Genomic DNA, 13574 nt, shown 5'->3' on the forward strand with positions numbered 1-13574 from the left:
GTAACATATAAAGGCAAGCCTATCAGAATTACACCAGATTTTTCCCCAGAGACTATGAAAGCCAGAAAAGCCTGGACAGATGTTATACAGACACTGAGAGAATACAAATGCCAGCCCAGGCTACTATACCCAGCCAAACTCTCAATTACCATAGATATAGAAACCAAAGTATTCACGAGAATACCAAATTCATACATTATCTTTCCAAAAATCCAGCCATTGAAAGGATAATAACAGACAAAAACCAATACAAGGACTGAAACACTGTCCTAGAAAAAGCAAGAAGGTAATCCCTCAACAAACATAAAAGAAGACAACCATAAGAACAAAATGCCAAATTTAGCAACAAAAATAAAAGAAGCAACAATTACCTTTTCTTAATATCTCTTAATATCAACGGATTCAACTCCCCAATTAAAAGACATATATTAACAGACTGGCTAACTAACAGGACCCAACATTTTGCTGCTTACAGGAAACTCATCTCAGAGAAAAAGATAGACACTACCTCAGAATGAAAGGCTGGAAAACAATTTTCCAAGCAAATGGTATGAAGAAACAAGCTGGAGTAGCCATTCTAATATCTAATAAAATCGGCTTCCCACCCAAAGTCATCAGAAAAGACAAGGAGGGGCACTTCATACTCATCAAAGATAAAATGCTTCAAGAGGAACTATCAATTCTGAATATCTATGCTCCAAATACAAGGGCAGCCACATTCATTAAAGAAACTTTAGTAAAGCTCAAACCACACATTGCATCTCACACAATAATAGTGGGAGACTTCAACACACCACTTTCAACAATGGACAGGTCATGGAAACAGAAACTAAACAGGGACACAGTGAAACTACCAGAAGTTATGAAACAAATGGATCTAACAGATATCTGCAGAACATTTTATCCTAAAACAAAAGGATACACCTTCTTCTCAGCACCTGATGGTACCTGATCTGAAATTGGCCACATAATTGGTCACAAAACAAGCCTCAACCTATACAAAAATATTGAGATTGTCCCATGCATCCTATTAGATCACCATGGACTAAGGCTGATCTTCAACAACAAAATAAACAATAGAAAGCCAACATTCACGTGGAAACTGAACAACATTCTTTTCAATGATAACTTGGTCAAGAAAGGAATAAAGAAAGAAATTAAGGACTTCTTAGAGTTTAATAAAAATGAAGCCACAACATACCCAAACCTATGGGACACAATGAAAGCATTCCTAAGAGGAAATCTCATAGCTCTGAGTGCCTCCAAAAAGAAACTAGAGCGAGCACACATTAGCAGCCTGACAACACACCTAAAAGCTCTAGAACAAAAGGAAGCAAATTTACCCAAGAGGCATGGACAGCAGGAAATAATCAAACTCAGGGGCGAAATCAACCAAGTGGAAACAAGAACTAATCAAAGAATCAACCAATTGAGGAGCTGGTTCTTTGAGAAAATCAACAAGATAGATAAACCCTTAGCCAGACTCACTAGAGGGCACAGGGAAAGCATCCTAATTAACAAAATCAGAAATGAAAAGAGAGACATAACAACAGATCCTGAAGAAATCCAAAACACCATCAGATCCTTTTACAAAAGGCTATACTCAACAAAACTGGAGAACCTGGATGAAATGGACAAGTTTCTAGACAGATACCAGGTACCAAAGTTAAATCAAAATCAGGATAATGATCTAAACAGTCCTATATCCCCTAAAGATATAGAGCAGTCATTAATAGTCTCCCAACCAAAAAAAGCGCAGGACCAGATGGGTTTAGTGCAGAGTTCTATCAGACCTTCAAAGAAGATCTAATCCCAGTTCTTCACAAAGTATTCCACAAAATAGAAACAGAAGGTATCCTATGCAACTCATTCTATGAAGCCACAATTACTCTGATACCTAAACCACAAAAAGACCCAACAAAGATAGAGAACTTCAGACCAATTTCCCTTATGAATATCAATGCAAAAATCCTCAATAAAGTTCTTGCTAACTGAATCCAAGAACACATCAAAATAATCATCCATCCTGACCAAGTAGGTTTCATCCCAGGGATGCAGGGATGGTTCAATATACAGAAATCCAACAAAGTAATCCAGTACATAAACAAACTCAAAGACAAAGACTGCATGATCATCTCATTAGATTCAGAGAAATCATTTGACAAAATCCAACACCCAATTCATGATAAAAGTCTTGGAAAGATCAGGAATTAAAGGCCCATACCTAAGCATGATAAAAGCAATCTACAGCAAACAAGTAGCCATCATCAAAGTAAATGATGAGAACCTGGAAGCAATCCCACTAAAATCAGGGACTATAAAAGGCTGTCCAGTCTATCCCTACCTATTCAACATTGTACTTGAAGTCCTAGCCAGAGCAATTAGACAACAAAAGGAGATCAAGGCGATACAAATTGGAAAGGAAGAGGTCAAAATAGCACTTTTTGCAGGTGATATGATAGTATATATAAGTGACCCTAAAAATTCCACCAGAGAACTCCTAAACCTAATAAACAGCTGCAATGTAGTATCTGGATATAAAATTAACTGAAACAAATCAATGGCATTTCTATACACAAAGGATAAACAGGCTGAGAAAGAAATTAGGGAAACAACACCCTTCTCAATAGTCACAAATAGTATAAAATACCTTGGGGTGACTCTAACTAAGGAAGTGAAAGATCTGTATAGTAAGAACTTCATGTCTCTGAAGAAAGAAATTAAAGAAGTTCTCAGAAGTTGGAAAGATTGCCTATGCTCATGGATTGGCAGGATTAATATAGTAAAAATGGCTATCTTGCCAAAAGCAATCTATAGATTCAATGCAATCCCCATCAAAATTCCAACTCAATTCTTCAACGAATTAGAAAAGGCAATCAGCACATTCATCTGGAATAACAAAAAAAAAAACCTAGGATAGCAAAAACTCTTCTCAAGGATAAAATAACCTCTGGTGGAATCACCATGAATGACCTAAAGCTCTACTACAGAGCAATTGTGATAAAAACTGCAAGGTACTGTTATAGCAACAGACAAGTAGACCAATGGAACAGATTTGAAGATTAAGAGATGAATCCATACACCTATGGTCACTTGATCTTTGACAAGGGAGCTAAAATCATCCAGTGGAAAAAAGACAGCCTTTTCAACAAAAGGTGCTGGCACAACTGGCGATTATCATGTAGAAGAATGTGAATTGATCCATTCCTAGCTACTTGTACTAAGGTCAAATCTAAGTGGATTAAGGAACTCCACATAAAACCAGAGACACTGAAACTTATAGAGGAGAAAGTAGGGAAAAGCCTAAAAGATATGTGTACAGGGGAAAAATTCCTGAATAGAAGAGCAATGGCTTGTGCTGTAAGATCAAGAATTGATAAAAGGGACCTCATAATGTTGCAAAGCTTCTGCAAGGCGAAAGACACCGTCAACAAGACTAAATGACCACAGATTGGGAAAGGATCTTTACCTATCCTAAATGAGATAGGGGACTAATATACACATACATAAAGAATTCAAGAAGCTGGACTCCAGAAAATCAAACAACTCCATTAAAAAATGGAGCTCAGAGCTGAACAAAGAATTCTCACCTGAGGAATACTGAATGGCAGAGAATCACCTGAAAAAAATGTTCAACATCCTTAATCATAAGGGAAATGCAAATCAAAACAACCCTGAGATACCACCTCACAACAGTCATAATGGCTTCCATCAAAAATTCAGTTGACAGCAGATGCTGGCAAGGATGTGGAGAAAGAGGAACATTCCTCCATTTTTGGAAGGATTGCAAATTTGTACAACCACTCTGTAAATCAGTCTGTTGGTTCCTCAGAAAATTGGACATAGTACTACTGGAGGATTCTGCAATACCTCTTCTGAGCATATATCCAGAAGATGTTCCATCCTGTAAGAAGGACACATGCTCCACTATGTTCATAGAAGCCTTATTATAATAACCAGAAGCTGGAAAGAACCCAGATGCCACTCAACAGAGGAATGGATACAGAAAATATGGTATATTTACACAATGGAATACTACTCAGCTGTTAAAAAGAATGAATTTATGAAATTCCTAGGCAAATGGATGGACCTGGAGGGCATCATCCTGAGTGAGGTAATCCAATCACAAAGGAACTCACACTATGTACTCACGCATAAGTGGATATTAGCCCAGAAACTTAGGATACCCAAGATATAAGATATAATTTGCTAAACGCATGAAACTCTAGAAGAACGAAGACCAAAGTGTGGACACTTTGCCACTTCTTAGAATTGGGAACAAAACTCTCATGGAATGAGTTACAGAGACAAAGTTTGGAGCTGTGACGAAAGGATGGACCATCTAGAGACTGCCATATCCAGGGATCCATCCCATAATCATCTTCCAAACGCTGACACCATTGCATACACTAGCAAGATTTTGCTGAAACGATCCAGATATAGCTGTCTCTTGTGAGACTATGCCTGGCCCTAGCAAACACAGAAGTGGATGCTCCCAGTCAGCTATTGGATGGATCACAGGGCCCCCAATGGAGGAGCTAGAGAAAGTTCCCCATTAGCTAAAGGGAACTGCAACCCTATATGTGGAACAACAATATGAACTAACCAGTACCCCAGAGCTCTTGACTCTAGCTGCATATGTATCAAAAGATGGCCTATTCGGCCATCACTGGAAAGAGAGGCCCATTGGACTTGCAAACTTTATATGCCCCAGTACAGGGGAACGCCAGGGCCAAAAAGGGGGGGGGGGTGGATGCATAGGGGAGTGGGGAGGAGGGTATGAGGGACTTTTGGGATAGCATTGGAAATGTAAATGAAGAAAATAACTAATAAAATATTTAAAAAAAGAATACCCATTCTTTCCTTTGTTTTTGCATTTTACATTTTTATTAGATATTTTCTTCATTTACTTTTTTATTGCTGTCCCAAAAGTCCCCTATGCCCTCCCTCTTCCCTACTCTCCAGCTCACCTATTCCTGCTTCCTGTCCCTGGCATTCCTCTGTACTGGCGCATATAAACTCAGACTAAGGGACTCTCCTCCCAATGATGGCTGAGTAGTCCATCGTCTGCTACATATTGGATGGAACACAGGGCCCCCAATGAAGCAGCTAGAGAAAGTACCCAAAGAGCTAAAGGGGTCTTCAATCCTATAGGAGGAACAACACTATGAACTAACCAGTTCCCCACATCCCCCCCACTCCCCTGAGCTTGTGTCTCTAGTTGCATATATATTCTTCCCTTTTTTATAAAAAAAAGTGATTTCATATGTATCAAATTTCCTGAGAGCTTCTGCACATGTGATTGTCAGGCCCAGGTGATTAACTCTGAAAGGCAGGGGGCAATACTATGTTTTGGTGATGTTATAAATTTTGAGTGATGTAGAAAGTCATGTCATCACCCGATGTCAGAGGTAGGACTCAGATCTCATTCTTTTTAACCAAAATCATGTAATGTTAGGCTACTGACAACCAAAGAAACGTACAAAAACGAGATAACATATAATTAAGCTTTACTGTGAAGAACAAATTTTCCTCACTGGGGCTCACCAAAGGCCTGTTTCCCTTACATATTACGTTTAAAATATTCACTCTTACTTTGTCCATATTTTATGTGCTTTATGTACATGGATGTGTGCACATATGGATGTGAATGTCCCTGCACAGGGAGGCAAGGGTTCAGTGTCAAATGGCTTATTTTGACTACTTGGTACATTTATTTTGTGAGAAACACTCGTTCATAACCTGAAGATTACAAATGAACCAGTCTATCTGTCCAGTGAGCCTGTATTAATCCAGGATCTCTCTCTTCTGCTACTGAACTTAATTTTATCATGGTAATATGAAACACTTAGGTACCCAATACCAGATTTTTTTTTTACATCACATATTGCCCAAGAAGTGTTTACATCCATTGTTACATATACTTATTTTCTCTTAGCATACAGGCTATTTCTCTGACCTGATAATCTAAATTCTCTGAAAGATTTGAAATTTTAATTTCCCTTGAATTTAAGGCATTATTACTTTCAGTTTCAGTGTAAGGTTTATGTAAGTGGTTGAAATCCCAAATAGCTTGATAACTTCCCCAGATACTTTCAGCTGCCTGTTTAGGGGAACTCTGGCCATCCCCTGGAACTGGAGATACATCTACATCTGTTAGCTTCCATGTTTGTACTGAGAATTGAACCTGGGTCCTTTAGAAGAGCAATCAGTGCTCTTAACCCCAAAGCCATCTCTTTAGCCCCTAAAATCAATTTCTTAGTACAAAATAGATTTTTCATATAATATATTCTGTTTATGGATTTCTGATCACACATCTGAGTTTTGAAAGTATCTAATAATGTCTAATCCAAGAAGCTCCTGTTGATATTTTCTATTAATTATTTAAAAATCTAGTCTCCATAAAATATATAGACTCACAATCAGAGCTATAGTTGACACATACATAGGTAAATATTCCCCTTTTTATTAAATAAACAGTTTTTATTTTTCTGTTTTATGTGTATCTGTGCTTCATCTACATATATGTCTGTACGCTATACATCTGCTTGGTGTTCATGGGGGCCAGAAGAAGATGGTGGCTTCCCAGAGACAGTCACAAACAGTAGTGAGCCATCATGTAAGATGTGAGTATTAAAGCAGAGGTTCCTGGACCAGTCACAAATGTTTTTAACTACTAGGCCATCTCTTTGCTTATTTTAGCAGCAAAATGTCAGAAAGTTTCATCTTCACCGTAAAATGTCAACTTCTCAATGGATTGTGTAAAGGAAATTAAGCACGCTCACTTAGTCCTTCAGTATTTCCTAACACTTACCAGAAGCCAGGCAAAACTCTAGCTGCTAAGATATAGCCTGTCACTCTCTATTTCACAAGAGTACTAGAAAGGTGATGACCCAGAAGATGCGGAGTTCAACGAAAGTGTCAGAGAGGGTTTGTAGAGGGAAGAGTGATTAATTGAGAGTTAGAGGAATAATAAACAGAAAATAAGGAAATGCAGAGGGACATAATGTAAGACTTATACTGATAACTTTTACTATATCTTAGGAAATAAGAAGTGAGAATTTAAAATAAAAGCTATAGAAAAACCATGTAAAAGCCATGTCACATAGTCTAGTAGAGTAGCCATAAAATAGAATATGCTGTCTGAGTATGGTTGAGTCCCTCAGGGCTCAAAAATGGGCCTATGTGAGGTAAAAATGAAATGTGTGTCGAAAATATTTACTAAAAAATATACAAATGCAACATGTACCTCAAATCATATATAAATTCAAGAAGCATTCATTTAGAATTGTGTCAAGTTGCATAGTAAATAATTTACACAACACTAAAGGGTTAGTATTAAATCCAGATAACATGAGCAGTTCTTAGGTATCTAAAGTAAAAGTTCTGTGGGAGAAAAAAAAATAACATCTCAGAAATTTATTATTCTAAAAGTATTGAAAAAAAAAACATGTTTGTAAGAGTATTCTCCAGCACTTGAAATTACAGGGAACATTTAGACTGATTTGTAAGGAATAAAGTCAGAACACATAAAAAAGGAAAGTGCTATGGTTCAAATGTACTTTCTTAATCTCAGCTGTAAATTTAAATGCTAGAAAACTATGTTAGGGAATGTGACCTTAATGAATGGGTTACAAAATATAGAAAATTATATGTTTACAACAAAACCTAGATAATTATATTCTTAAATCAAAAATAGGCTTTGTCTTCAAGAATGCACTCCCATTTCTGTGGGAGTGAGATTTTTATCATAAAATATTTCTTTAAATTCAGAAACCTCCTGTTTCTAAATTAGATAGCTTTATGTTCTCTGCATCATGATTTGCTCAAGATCATAGAGATTCTGGGCCATTTGTTGATGCTTGTATAGAGTTCTGGAATGAGTTAGTCTTCTTTGCAAAACTTAAATATATCAAACTAGTTCAAGGACTGCAGTATTGTTACTGCAAGAAAAATGGATTAAGATTTGCATGTATGAAATGAAACATTAATATATGTTTACCTGATAACAGAGAGAACATTTTAAGGAGAAAATTATAACAATAATCAAATTAGAATATTTTGTACTTGGAAAACATAAAGAAAGAAAGAAGCAAATAGAAACAAATTATTTCAAGTTTATGGAAGGGATATTGATAAGCATTTAGTAAAAATGAAAGAAAGGGAAGAGATTACTTCAAAAATTTTAAAGTTTCTGATATGGAATGTGACAGCATGTAAAATAGTATGGGTGATACTTTTCAATCAATTCTTTTTTTTTAATTTGAGATTATAATAGAATGGTAACATTTCTCCTCTCTCTTTAAAAATTTTAAAACCTTCCTATATAACCTTACTTGATCTCCTTCAATTCCATGGCATTTTTTTAAAGTTAATTTTTGTTATAAGTGTCTATATCTCTATGACTCTCTCTCTATTTCTGTCTCTGTATGAGTGTGTGTGTGTGTGTGTGTGTGTGTGTGTGTGTGTGTGTGTATACAAATTAAATATATGTCATGGGACAGGTAAACTTAAAGGGGTTGTAACAATAATCAACAATATAATATAGTTTTCTCATATGTACTTTATAGAAGAAATATATATCTACTCAAAGTACTTTTGATATTATTACAGGCAGCCCTTACTCTTTAGTAATTAATTAAAAGTAGCATGATGTTTTCAAGGTTCAGGGGATAATTTCCTGAACAGAACACCAATGGTTTATTCTCTAAGATCAAAAATTAAAAATTAGGACCTCATAAATTGAAAAGCTTCTGTAAGGCAAAGGGCACTGTCAACAGGGCAAAACAGCAACCCACAGATTGGGAAAAGAATTTTACCAACCCTACATCTGATAGAGGGCTAATATCAAAATTATACATAGAACTCAAAAAATTAGATTCCAGAGAACAGAAATGGGGTAGAGAGCTAAACAAGGAATTCTCAAAATGACCCTGATATTCCACTTCATACCAACTAGAATGGCTAAGATCAAAAACTCAGGTGACCAAAGATGCTGGCAAGGATGTGGAGAAAGAGCAACACTCCCCAATTGCTGGTAGATTTGCAAGCTGGTAATTCTACATTAGAAATCAATCTGGTGGTTCCTCAGAAAATTGGAAGTAGTTCTACCTGAAAACCCAGCTATACCACTACTAGGCATATATACCCAAAAGATGTTCCAAAATATAACAAGGACACCTGCTCCACTGTGTTTATAGCAGCCTTTTTAAAAATATAATAGACAGAACCTGGGAACAACACAGATATCCCTCACCAGAAGAATGGATACAGAAATTGTGGTAAATTTACACAGTGAAGTACTACTCAGCAATTAAAATCAATGACTTTGTAAAATTCACAGACAAATGGATAGAACTGGAAAATATCATTCAGAGTGAGGTAATCCAGGCACAAAAGAACACACATGGCATGTATTCACTGATAAGTTGATTTTAGCCCCAAATCTCAGAATACCGATGATACAATTCACAAACCATATGCAGCTTAAGAAGAAGGAAGACAAATGTGTAGATGCTTCAATCCTACATAGAACAAAAAAGAAAATAATTATAAGAGCTAGAGAAAGGGGGGACCTTGGTGGGAGAGAGAAGGGGGAGGGAAAAAGGGAGGAAGGGACAGGCATTGGAAGGGACAGGAGACAAATACATGTAGCAGAGAGGGATGGAGATCTATGTTTGCCACTAGAAAGTCCCCAGGTAAGCTAGAGGCTCCCAGAAACCAATGGTGATACCTTTAGCATAAATACCCCACAGAAGGAAGATACAACCTGTAGAGGCCAATCTCCAGGAGATAGGCACAGCCTCCAGTTGATGGATGAAACCACCCATGCAAACCGGAGGATCCTGCAATACCTCTTCTGGGCATATATCCAGAAGATGTTCTAATTGGTAAGAAGGAAACATGCTCCACTATGTTCATAGCAGCCTTATTTATAATAGCCAGAAGCTGGAAAGAACCCAGATGTCCCTCAAGAGAGGAATGGATACAGAAAATGTGGTACATTTACACAATGGAGTACTACTCAGCTATAAAAAATAATGAATTTATGAAATTCCTAGGCAAATGGATGGACTTGGAGGGCATCATCTTGGGTGATGTAACCCAATCACAAAAGAACTCACACAATATGTACTCACTGATAAGTGGATATTAGCCCAGAAACTTAGGATACCCAAGATATAAGATATAATTTGCAAAACACATGAAACTCAAGAAGAGCCAAGACCAAAGTGTGGACACTTTGCCCCTTCTTAGAACTGGGAACAAAACACCCATGGAAGGAGTTACTGAGACAAAGTTTGGAGCTGAGACGAAAGGATAGACCATCTAGAGACTGCCATACCCAGGGATCCATCCCATAATCAGCCTCTAAACGTTGACACCATTGCATACACTAGCAAGATTTTGCTGAAAGGACCCAGATATAGCTGTCTCTTGTGAGACTATGCCTGGCCCTAGCAAACACAGAAGTGGATGCTCACACTCAGCTATTGGATGGATCACAGGGCCCCCAATGGAGGAGCTAGAGAAAGTACCCAAGGAGCTAAAGGGGTTTACAACCCTACAGGTGGAACAACAATATGAACTAACCATTACCTCCGGGAGCTCAGGTCTCTAGCTACATACATAGCAGAAGTTGGCCTAGTTGGCCATCAGTGGAAAACGAGGCCCATTGGTCTTGCAAATTTTATATGCCTCAGTACAGGGGAATGCCAGGGTCAAGAAGTGGGAGTGGGTGGGTAGGGGAGTAGTGGGGGGAGGGCATGGGTGACTTTTAGGATAGCATTGTAAATGTAAATGAAGAAAATACCTAATTAAAAAAAATTAAATCCAGAAATGTTCCTGTCCAAAGGAAAGGCAGGGACAAATATTGAAACAGAGACTGAAGAAAAGGCCATTCAGAGCCTGCTCCATCTAGGCATATATCCCTTTGGCACATACCAATCCCCCACACTACTGCTGACACCAAGAAGCACTTGCTGACAGGAACCTCATAAGGCTGCTCCTTGAGAGTTTCTACCAGCATGTGACTAATACAAATGCAGATACTTACAGCCAACTCCCAGACTAAACCTGGGAACCACAAAGGAAGAGTTGGGGAAGGATTGAAGGAGCTGAATGGGATTGTAACTAAGATATCCACCAACCAGATCCCCAGAGCTCCTAGGGACTAAACCACAAACAAAAGCATACACATGGAGTTACCCATGGCCCCAGCCACATATGTAGCAGAGGATGACCTTGTTGGGCATCAATGGGAGGAGAGGCCATCGATCCAGTGAAGGCTCAAAACCACAGTGTAGGGAAATGTTAGAGTGGTGAGAAGGGAGTAGGTGTGTGGGTGAGTGCAGGAACACCTTCATAGAAGCAGGGGGAGTGGGATGCGATAGAGGGATTTCTGAAGGGAAACTGGGAAAGGGGCTATTTGAAATGTAGATAAACAAAATGTTCAATAAAAAAATGTAAAAAAACCAATGAACAAGCACCAGACCTATTCTAAAGAGCATAATTTTAGAGTATTTCTCTTGACACTGATGGATTCAGAAAGTAATAGATTTAAATATTAAATTTCATTCATCAGATTAGACATTATTTGCAGAAATACTGCCAATAATCCTCATAATATATTTCACTAGGCTTCCATAGAGATTCTTGGAAAATTTTGTCTATGTGTTGGAATGTCAATCCATGCATCTAAATTTAAGTGGACATTTGTGGCAAGAGGTTGCTACTACAATTGTTCTACAGCTGTTACAGACACCCAGCTGTTTGCATTTTCTTATTTCTTTCTATAGAGAGTGAGTTGTTCTTGGGCCTGGGAGAAAACATTTCTATTTTACATTTTATTATGCTAGCTATTTTTAACCAAGGAGATAAATGCAAGCTGCTTAACTTTGCAGCACTTGAACAGGTCAAGATAATTATTCATATTCCACAGCTGGTCGAATAACTTTATTTATTTATTTATTTATTTATTTATTTATTTATTCATTCATTCATTCATTTGGTATTGTCAATAATCCATGCCATCAAATAATGGGAATACAAACTTTAAAATTTAAGAAATTAGGTTCCTTCTGGTCGGTGCCAGCCCTTTGCTACCTTGGTCACAAACTCAGCGGACAGTCCCTAGGTTCTCAGAGGACTTTCCACACTGCAGGTGTCCTAGCACATGAAGGATCTTGGGTTCACTGGTAAATGAAACGCAACATCTGTTGTGTTTCAACCAAAACAACCCAGAGGGGTTTGGACCACCAGGTACAGGGACACAGTACCTGACCAACAGTTGGGGTTCATTAAGGTTGGCGCCAGCACCTCTCCAACTTGGACATGAACTCAGCAGAGGGTCCCAAGGTCCCCAGAGGATTCTAAATGACACAGGCGCCTTAGCACACCCAGGATCTTAGGATCGATCACTGAGGAGAGTCAGCCTCCAGACAGGGCTCTGACCCTGGGACTCAGATGTGAGTGTCATCTTGTATCCCAGGTCTAGCAGAGACCAGTCCTCTCAGGAGAGCACATGGGCCTCAGAAGCAACAAAGCTTATTGGACGGAGTCCCTTTGGGCCTTCATCTTCAGCTAAGAGGTAGATCTGAGCGCCAGGCTTCTGTGGACCTTCACTGCAAGAGGAGAGCTTGACTGCAGAGAGTGCTATCACCACTGGGACTCAGGAATGGGATGGACTGCCAGGAGCACTGACAGATTCACAGGAGGAACAAGCTCTAGACAGAGCCAGCTATAACAACTAACACCAGAGATTACCAGACAGCCAAAGGCAAAATTACTGACAGAAACCAAGACCATTCTGCATCATCAGAACCCAGCATGCCCACCACAGTGAGTCCTAAATACCCCAACACTACTGAAAAGCAAGATTCGAGTTTAAAATCATATCTCATGATGCTGGTAGAGGATTTTAAGGAGGGTATTAATAACTCACTTAAAGAAATACAGGAGAACACTGCTAAACAGGTAGAAGCCCTTAAAGAAAAAGCACAAAAATCCCTCAGAAAATTACAGGAAAACACTGCTAAACAGGTAGAAGACCTTAAAAAGAAAACACAAAAATCCCTTAAAGAATTACAAGAAAACAAAACCAAACAGGAGATGGGATTGAACAAAACCACCCAAGATCTAAAAATGGAAGTAGAAACAATAAAGAAAACCAAAAGTGAAACAACTCTAGAGATAGAAATACTAGGAACGAAATCAGGGACCATAGAAGTGAGCATTAGCAACAGAATACAAGAGATGGAAGAGAGAATCACAGGTGCAGAAGAGTCCATAAAAAACATGGATACAACAATCAAAGAAAATGGAAATTGCAAAAAGATCCTAACTCAAAACATCCAGGAAGTCCAAGACACAATAAGAAGACCAAACCTAAGGATAATAGATATAGATGAGAATGAAGATTTTCAAATTAAAGGGCCAGTAAATATATTCAACAAAATTATTGAAGAAAACTTCCCAAATCTAAAGAAAGAGATGCCCATGAACATACAAGAAGCCTACAGAACTCCAAATAGACTGGACCAGAAAAGAAATTCCTCCTTACACATAAGAATCAG

The sequence above is a fragment of the Mus musculus genome, chromosome 8 (genome assembly GCF_000001635.26).
Source record: "Mus musculus strain C57BL/6J chromosome 8, GRCm38.p6 C57BL/6J".
Classification (NCBI taxonomy): Eukaryota; Metazoa; Chordata; class Mammalia; order Rodentia; family Muridae; genus Mus; species Mus musculus.